The sequence below is a fragment of the Heptranchias perlo genome, chromosome 20 (assembly GCF_035084215.1).
Source record: "Heptranchias perlo isolate sHepPer1 chromosome 20, sHepPer1.hap1, whole genome shotgun sequence".
NCBI classification, from domain to species: Eukaryota; Metazoa; Chordata; class Chondrichthyes; order Hexanchiformes; family Hexanchidae; genus Heptranchias; species Heptranchias perlo.
Window position 1 is genome coordinate 21,588,627 of NC_090344.1, and position 10,008 is coordinate 21,598,634.

A 10,008-nucleotide genomic window follows, 5' to 3' on the forward strand; every position below is an offset into this window, starting at 1 on the left:
TCTCTGTCTGAACACGGTGATTGCCTTGGCAACGGGCAGTTGCAGGGGCAGTCTGTAAACACCATGTATTATTCAATATGTATAAATGCGTAGGCTTCAAGGAGATCCTGAACATTTACCTGAGGAAGGAGAGAATCTCCGAAAGCTTGTGAATTTAAAATAAAATTGCTGGACTATAACTTGGTGTTGTAAAATTGTTTACAATTGTCAACCCCAGTCCATCACCGGCATCTCCACATCATGTCTCCCTTTTTAAACAACGGTACAACTTCAGCAGTCCTCCAATCCTCCGGCAACACACCTGCAGCCAGGGAGGATTGGAAAATGATGGTCAGAGCCTCCACTATTTCCTTCCTTGCTTCTGTTAACAGCCTGGGATGTATTTCATCCGGGCCTGGCGATTCAGGTGGAGTGATTTGGGGACTTCCTTTCCCTCTTTGCAAACGTTTGCAACGCAGGTCAAGATCACAAGTCTTGATCCAAATTAGGACAACTTCCGGGTTTGAACCTCAAATCGCGAAATATACCCCGACCCCAACGAGCCCAGAAACAAGAACGTGTCTTTAAATTAACGTGTTACAGACACATTCCATGAGAGGTCTGTCTGTGCAATGAAAGGGCGTTTTTGAACTGTCATTCGGTTATCCGTTTCCTCCTGAACAAACACCACAGTGTTATTTTGTCGCTCAATTCCACAAATTAGGTAAAATAACGAGCTGCACAAGGCACTGCTGGGAGTTGAACCCAGGATCTTCTGTTTACTAGACAGACGCTTTAACCAACTAAGCCACAGCGCCAATTGCTGATACTTTATCTCCACCTCCTCTCATTAATATCTATCAGCGACACTTCACTGTTGGTGGTTCAGGCCGTTTTATCTTTGTCTGTTTCGCTTGTCCGTTCACCTGTGCATTCCGACACTGACTGGATTTCTCGCTGTGTTTATCTTTGTGCATCCATCAATGCGTTGATACACGGATGATTATGTGTGATTGTATTTGTTACATTAAATAAATTCGGGGATCAGACAATTCTCGCTCTGACATTGGAGAACTATTGAGCCGAACTTTACAGCGAAGTGTTGTTTATTGTGGTGCTGCAACTAAAAAAAAGCGTAAGAGGAGCAAAAAGGGAAAAGGAGAAAAACTTGTGAGGGAAAATGAGGACAACTCTCAAGGTTTTTCCAAATATATTAAGAGAACGAAGGGAGGCTTGGATTAATGGGGGCCGCTTGAAGACAGATGGAGGTGATATTGTAATTGAAAATCAGGAAATGGCAGAGTTGCTAAATTTTTACTTTGCATCGGTCGTCACAGAAATGGATGAGGCTAACATAGCAGAGACACGAGGAAAACTGTTAATAAATCAAGGGGTTTCGTTTTAGTAAAATAATGGCAATGGAGAAAATAATTAGGCTGAAGATAGACAAATCTCCACGACCTGATGTTTACCATCCCAGGGGATTGAAAGGAACAAGTGAGGAAATTGCACATGCTTTAGTCATGATCGATCAAAACTCTCTTGATTTAAGAATTGTTATTTAATGAAGCGCATCTTGATTGGAGGCTTCTGTTTGAGAAAGATCTCGAAGTGATAATTGAGAGACCGAAAATGAAGCTGTTTGGCAGGAGCGCTGATGCTGTCGGTTGTTCGCTGCTCTCGTGTTGCACAATTATTGAGCGTGCGTTACTTATTTATAGCAGTATGGGCTCCAGAAATGACCAGGTTGTGAGTTCGAGCGTCTTCTAAAACAATCAAACCTTTTACTCCGAACATTTTGACTGGAGTTCAAGGTACAACTGGTATGTTCAATAACGCATCTACTTCTTACTGTTCCCATGGGAGCTCTTGGGTTCCTCCGGCCTGCCGTCTTGCAATAGGAGGTGCCAGTTTACTTGTTCATAGCGGGAGAGGGGACTTTTAGCGGCAGCTCATATGGCAAAGGGGCCGGTACGAGATCTTTAAATCTAAAGAACCAAACAAACAATTCTTCTTTTCGTTAAGCCGATATTCATCGGTTGGATGTTTCGTGTTGGCAAAATTTGGAAGGGAAATATGCTGCCTGGTGTCACTGTGTAACGGGTGAAATTATTCAGCTTACAGATGTTAATAGGCTGAAAGGTCGAGAGGCCTTTTCCAGCTCCCGTGTGGGACAAGTTCAGCTTTTGAGCCGCTGGGTAAAGTGTTATTTGAATTGGTGCTGACGAATGACAAGACATTTGGCACAAACAAGAAGAATTGTAAACTCACGAGTTCACTGTTCATGTTTCTTATATCATGTTCAACAGGAACAAGGATTCTCCTCAACACGTTGCTGAGAATTTTATAAAACCGACCTCACCCTTGCTCGCCGGCTGCAGGGATGATTCAGAGACCTCCCATGAATATGCACGATGGGAGCTTATGTTGTATCGAGCCTGGGTAGCTCAGTCGGTAGAGTATCAGACTTTTAAAGTGGGTAGTGAGCTGAAGGTCCAGCGTTTAACTCCCTGTCCAGGCTCCAAATTTCGGAACAGCTGGCAAGCTGTGACTTTGCAGCGGGACCTGCGATGTGTTGTCAAAGTTTCGGTGGTATCCTTTATCCCAGTGTGGGCAGTAATGTGATGTCTGAAGCGGTTCCCCATCAGGAATTCTAGTTCACTGTATTAATTTCGCAACTCTCATTAAACTCTATAAAAAAGACGAATGCTTGTTCAAATCGCCATTAATCAACCAGTAACTTTCTGTTTCCGGCTGAATGAAATGCTCTCATTCACCAGGCCGAAATTAGGGAGTTCAGAGGGGAAGAGAAAAAGGAAATGAGAGGCAAAGAGAAATATGACTATGGACTGACGGCCAACATAAAAGGGAATCCAAAAGTCTTCTGCAGGCATGTAAACAGTAAACGGGTAGTAAGCGTAGGCGAGAGGCGGATTCGGCCCGATCAAGGAGATCTACTCATGGAGGCAGAGGGGATGGCCGAGGTACCAAATGAGTACTTTGCATCTGTCTTTACCAAGGAAGAAGATGCTGCCAGAGTCTCAGCAAAGGCACTTATAGTTGAGATACTGGATGGTCTAAAAATTGATAAAGAAGAGGCACTTGAACGGCTGGCTGTACTTAAAGTAGGGAAACCACCTGTTCCGGATGGGATACATGCTAGGTTGCTGAGGGAAGTAAGGGTGGAAATTGCGGAGGTGCTGGCCATAATCTATCAACATCCTTAGATATGTGGGTGGTGCCAGAGGACTGGAGAATTGCAAAGGTTGCACCCTTGTTCAGAAATGGGTGCACGGATAAACCCAGCAAATATAGGCCAGTCAGTTTAACCTCAGTGGTGGGGAAACTTTTAGAAACGATATTCCGGGACAGAATTAACAGTCACTTGGTCGATGGTGAATTGATTAGGGAAAGCCAGCACGGATTTGTTAAATACAAATCGTGCTTAACTAACCTGTAAGAGTTTTTGATGAGGTAACAGAGAGGATAGATGAAGGCAATTCAGTTGATGCGGTGTATATGGACTTTCAAAAGGTCTTTGATAAAGTGCCGCATGGTAGGCTTATCATCAAGAAAGGGACAGGAAACAGAGATTACTGGGGAACGGTTGTTTTTCGAACTGGAGAGAGTTGTACAGTGGTGTTCCCCAGGGATCAGTGCTCGGACCACTGATTTTCTTGATATATATCAATGACTTGGACTTGAGTGCACAGGGCACAATTTCAAAATTTGCAGATGAACCAAACCTTGGAAGGGTAGTAAACAGTGTTGAGGACAGTGATAGACTTCAAATGACATAGACAGGCTGGTGGCATGGGCGGAGACGTGGCAGATGAAATTTAACGCTGAAAAATGCGAAGTGATACATTTCGGTTGGAAGAACGAGGAGAGGCAATATAAACTCCAGGGCACAAATGTGAAAGCGGTACAGGAACAAAGAGGGGTTTATGTGTACAAATAGTTGAATGTGGCAGGGCAGGTTGAGAAAGCTGTTAAAAAGCATTCGGGGTCCTGGGCTTTATAAATAGATGTATAGAGTGCAAAAGTATGTAAGTCAGGATGAAACATTATAACAGACTGGTTCGAACACATCTGAAGTATTGTGTCCGGTTCGGGACGCTGCACTTCAGGAAAGATGTGAAGGCCTTGGAGGGGGTGCAGAAAAAAATTACCAGCATAATTGCAGGGATGAGGGACTTTAGTTACGTGGATAGACTGGAGAATCTGAGGTTGTTCTCCTCGGAACAGAGACGGTTTTGTAGCGATTTGATAGAGGTATTCAAAATCATGAAGGATCTGAACACAGAAGATGGAGAGAAACTGCTCCAATTGGCGGAAGGGTCAAGAACCAGAGGACATCGGTTTCAGGTGATTGGAAAAATAACCAAAGGTGACATGAGGAAAAACTTCTTCACACAGCAAGAGGTTCGGATCTCGAATGCACTGCCCGAGGGTGTGAAGGAGGCAGATTCAATCATGGCCTTCAAAAGGGGAACTGGATAAGTACTTGAAAGGAAAAAAAATGCAGGGCTTCGGGGAAAGGCGGGGGAGTGTTTCTAGCTGGATTGCTCTTGCAGAGAGCTAGCACGGACTCGATGGTCCGAATGGCCTCTTTCCGTGCTGCAACCTTTCCATAATTCAACTCAATGTGCATGAGGCGATGCAAAGGGAACAGAGCGTGCCGCAAATCGACACACCTCTCAGTATCCTCCCAAGCAATGTAGTTTAAGAGCAAATAATTCTGAAACGTCTCACTTGACAACTCAAGTCGTACACTCGAAACCAATTTGGTAAAGGGAGACTAATATTGGTGATTGGAAATATTTGGTGTGCAACTTGATTTTGCTGGACACCGGAGCAGAAAACGAGATTGGATGCACAGACCTGGTCTGAAATGATGGCCGATCGGCCGTGGGAGGCAACGAACTTTTACACTGGCTGCAAAGCTGAAGTAACAGCGGCTCGTTGGTCTAGGGGTATGATTCTCGCTTAGGGTGTTTCATTGCGTGATATGCGAGAGGTCCCGGGTTCAAATCCCGGACGAGCCCTCCTTTTAGTGAAAAGTCACCAATTGGCTTCTGACATGTTTTCAGTGTTGCTGTTGGTGGAACTGAATTATGTCCAGAGGATGTTTGAGCTGCAGTGGACTCAATGCCGGAGTATCGTCGGCGCAACACACGTGAAGGAAATAAAATGTCTCAAGATGATGAGGAATTTGAAGCTAAATTTGGATTTTTTTCCAATTCAGGCGGATATTAGATGACGGGATAGAAAGCCACATATCCAAGTTTGCCGATGACACCAAGATGGGCAGCATTTTCAGCAGTGCAGATGAAAGCATAAAATTACAGAGAGGTATTAATATAATAAATGATTGGGTAAAATTGTGGCAAATCGATATCAATTTAGTCAAGTGTGAGGTCATCCACTTTGGACCAAAACGGATAGATCAGAATACTTTCTAAATGGTGAAAAGCTCGAAACAGTGGAGGTCCAAAAAGACTGATGTGTCCATCTACATACATCATTAAAATATCATTGACAGGTACAAAAAAGAATCAAAAATGTTAATGGAATGTTGGTCTTTATATCTAGAGGACGAGAATACAAGGGGATAGGCATTATGATACAGCTATACAAAGCCCTGCTTGGACCACACCTGAAGTACTGTATTCAGTTCTGGGCAACGCACCTTAGGAAGGATATATTGGCTGTGGAGCGAGTGCAGCTTCGGTTTACTGGAATGTTACCTCAACCCCAAGGGTTTAATTACGCGGAGAGATTACATGAACTCGGGTTTACCTCGAATTTAGTAGATTAAGAGCTGATTTGATCGAACTTTTCGAAATATTAAGGGGAACTGATGGAGTCGATAGAGAAAATCTATTTCCGCCGGTTGGGATGTCTAGGACTCGGGAACATCGCCTAAACATTAGGGTCAGGACTTTCAGGAGTGAAGTTGGGAAACACCTCTGCAAGCAAAGGGAGGTAGAAGTTTGGAACTCTCTTCCACAAACGGCAGTTGATGCGAGCTCAATTGTTAATTTTATACCTGAGATTGATCGATTTTTGTTAACTGAAGTTATTAAGCGATACGGAGCGAAGGCGATTATCTGGAGTTTGGTCACATATCAGCCATGATCTGTTTGAATAGCGGAACAGGCTCGAGGGGTGAAATGGCATACTTATATTCCTCAGCTCCTCATTGGTGAGAATGATTCTGCATTGGCCGGAAATCGAACCAAAGTCTCCCGCATAAGAATTGAGAATTCGACCCCTGCACAACCAATGTGCGCGTTCTTAATAGCGGCATGTGTCCATTTGGAATCCGATCTGAATGAACATGCCGTTTACAGCTGCGGTGGCCGAGTGTTTAAAGCGTTGGACTCAAAATTCAATTGAGGTTTTCCTGCGCAGGTTTGAATTCTGCTCGCAGAGCGAATGTTCAAAGATCACTTCAGTGCTGAAATAGATTAATTGGAGTTAATTGACCGCATTTATCTCTCTCCCAGAATGAGAGATTCGACAGCGTGGCCGGTGCTTTTAATTAGTGTCAGATCTTCTCTTGCAAGATTTCAAGAGCCGAGAGGGAATCTCTCCCAATCTGTAACTTAAAGTCTGCTAGTTTGCAAAACCTGACATTTATACTCTATTTTCTTTGCCTGCATCTCTCTATCTCTCCCTGTCTCTGTCTCTTGTCTCTCTGTGTTGTCCCCGATGGACTTCTCAGGCTTCCTTGAATGGCGAGAGCTGATCTAATCTGCAAGACCAGCAGAGAAGGGTAAAGAAATAAAAGACTGAGACAGTCTGAAAAGGGAAGGTGCAACCCAGCTGATAAATTGGTAGCTAATGTATCCACATTCATGGGTCTTCGCTCTCATAGTGAATGAAAGCAGCAATTTGAGTAAAGTGTACTTATGGTGGAGTGTAAACTATGACGATGCCGAGACAGACGACAATGTCGTTTCAGAGTAATTCATTCTGTAAAGTGTTACTTGATAATACAAGTCGTACATTCAAAACGAATTTGATATTGTTGATATGATATAGTTAGTGCAAAACCTGACATTGTTCGATATCGTATATCGTACAAGAAAGCGGAATTGAATGGGCAGAGCGTTCTGAAAGGATGGCGGATCGGCTGCATTGCAGCAAAATTTTACAGTGGCTGCACGGCTCTGTTGCCAGTTGGTCTTTGGGTCTGATTCTCGGTCAGGGAGTTTCACTGTTTCAAATCCCGGATGAGCCCCGTTGTGTCCCCATTTTTAGTCAAAAATCACCAATTGGCTTCTCATTTCCTTTCAGTGGTGCAGAAGGCAGGTTTGACTTATCTCCAGCAGAGCTTGTCTGAGCACCAGAGGACAGAATGCAGAGGGTTTGTCCACGCAACACACGTTGACGAAATGAAGATAATCCTTCAAGAAGTTGGACAGATTGAAGCCGTCACATGGGCACAGAATTCAAAAGGTAAAGGATGCTGCATTGTCCTGGAAACAAACTCATGGTTTCCCGCCGGCAGGCAAGGGTTCCACACAGAACCACCAATGCAGACTGCACGAGTAGCGTTGGATCCATGTCTAGAACATGCAGTCATGCAGAGTTCCCGTATGTCCACCTCCAAGATTTCACGAATTGCCTTTAAGCTGTACCTTAAATTCTGCTCAATCACAGAATTTGGAGATTTATACTATTTTTCTTTTCATGTATCTCTCTCTCTGTCTGTGTTTCTTCTCTCTCTCTCTGATTCCCCCCTGATGGACTTATCCGGCTTCTTTGAACGGCCAGGTCTGGAAACCCGGGCGTTCCAGAAGGGTTTCTGTAACGCGCGGGTTTCCAGAATGTCGGATCTTCAGTCCAATTGTTGGATTTTGACGGGAGGGGCTTTGCGATTTTCGTCTCCGTTTTTGGAAAATATAAACCCAGATGGGTTTTCATCTCCTTGGGTCCCGTCAACATCGGGTAATGGGAATGAACCCAATCTATCATTCGGTCTTAATATCTGTATTCTCATTGCTTAAGAATAAAATTACGGGGTTACAGTTATTTTGAGGACACATTTTAGAAATTAACACATAACAGACTTATTCGAAAACTAGAAGCACGTGGGATTAAAGGACCGGTGGCAACGTGAGCACGTAATTAGCTAAAGGATCGGAGGCAGAGAGTCGTGGTGAACGGATGTTTTTCTGAATGGAGAGAAATATGCAGTGGGATCCCCCAGGGGTCGGTATTAGAACTATTGCTTTTCTTGTTATATATACATGACTTGGATGCAGGAATAGGGAGTACAGTTTCGAAGTTTGCGGATGATACAAAACTTGGCAACTGAGAACATAGTGAGGAAGAAAGTAGCAGACTTCAGGAGAACATGGACAGATGGTCAAATGGGCAGTCACGTGACAGATTTAACGTCGATCAGTGTGAAGTGATGCACTTTTGGAAGAAGAACAAGGAGAGGCAGTATAATCTAAATGGAACAATTTATGGGGGGTTGCAAGAGCAGAGGGACCTGGGGGAGCATATTCACAAAACAGGGCAAGTAGATAAGGTAGTTAAAAAAACGGATGGGATATTTGGCTTTGTAAATGGGGGCATTGAATTTAAATACATGGAAGTCACACGAAACCTTTACAAGTCACTGGTTAGGCCTCAGCTGGGATGCATTTTACACTTCAATGGCACCATACTATACAATGGATGAAAAGGGATTGAAGAGGATTCAGAGCAGGTTGGCCTGGATGATACCAGGGATGAGGGACTTCAGTTATTTGGAGAGATTGGAGAAGCTGGGATTATTCTCCTTACAGCAGAGAAGGTTAACGGGAGACCTAATAGAGGTATTCAAAATAATGAGGGGTTTTGAAAGAGCAAGTAGGGAGTAACTGTTTCCTCTGGCAAGTGGGTCGGTAACCAAAGGTTATAGATTTAAAATATTTGGCAAAATAACTAGAGAGGAATCTAAGAGATTTTTTTTCACACAGAGGGTTTGTTAAGATCAGGAACGCACTTCCTGAAAGGGTGGTGGAAGCAGATTCCACAGGATCATTCAAAAGGCAATTGGACATGTACTTGAGGAGGACTAATTTGCAGGGTTATGGGGAAAATCTGGGGTGTGGGTCTAATTTGGACAGGTCTTCGAAAAATAGCCGGCACAGGTACGATGGCCGAATGGACTCCTTCTATGCTGTAAGATTCTACGATTCTATGAATCCTTCTGAATCGTTGGAATTGATAATATTCAGTGTTGTGGAGACAAGAAAATTATAACCATGATATTCGGCTTCTCCATTCCCTTGTGAATATCGCAGATTATAACGTCCAGGCGGGGTGGGACTGAATGGGGGATGGAGTGCGGAGATTGGAATGGAAGCCCAGCAGAATGAATTTGATCTCAACAGCAGGCGGTGAACCTTCTTCTCCAGAGAGGATCTTCATTTCAGTTCAGTAGGAAAAAGGTATCAAGAAAATCGGGTGAAACAGATACGGAATGATCCGGGACTGACAGCACATCCCTTTTAAACATACACAGACACTGAATGATATGGGACTGACAGCACATCCCTTTTAAACAGACACAGACACGGAATGATCCGGGACTGACAGCACATCCCATTTAAACCGACACAAGCACGGAATGATCCGGGACAAACAGCACAACCCTTTTAAACGGACACAGACACGGAATGATCCGGGGCTTACAGCACATCCCTTTTAAACAGATAGAGACATGGAATGATCCGGGACTGACAGCACATCGCTTTCAAACAGACACAGACTCGGAATGATCCGGACATAAATCATAATTATGGTACATAAGTTTCTCTTACGTTGACTATAAGATTTACTCCTTTTACAATGACACGACTGTGCACTTTGATTCTTCGCGACCTTCCAATCTCAACAACTTCTTGGTTGGAACTGTTGCTGATTTCAGCAAACAATGCAAAAACCTCCGTTTGCCGTTTCGAGAAGGATGGGACCCGACCTTCTGGATGGACTGAATGAAATAAACAAAATTGAACACAACAT

General features: G+C 43.8%; 2 non-coding genes across 2 annotated transcripts; one reads left to right on the top strand and one right to left on the bottom strand.

The window, feature by feature from the left end:
* Positions 1 to 723: 723 nt before the first annotated feature.
* On the bottom strand, positions 724 to 797 carry trnat-agu (transfer RNA threonine (anticodon AGU)). The gene has a single exon. It is a non-coding gene; the product is annotated as a tRNA-Thr (tRNA).
* Positions 798 to 4,938: 4,141 nt separating this feature from the next.
* trnap-agg (transfer RNA proline (anticodon AGG)) lies at positions 4,939 to 5,027 on the top strand. Its single transcript is given in 2 exon segments — positions 4,939 to 4,974; positions 4,992 to 5,027. It is a non-coding gene; the product is annotated as a tRNA-Pro (tRNA).
* The last annotated feature ends 4,981 nt before the right edge of the window (positions 5,028 to 10,008 follow it).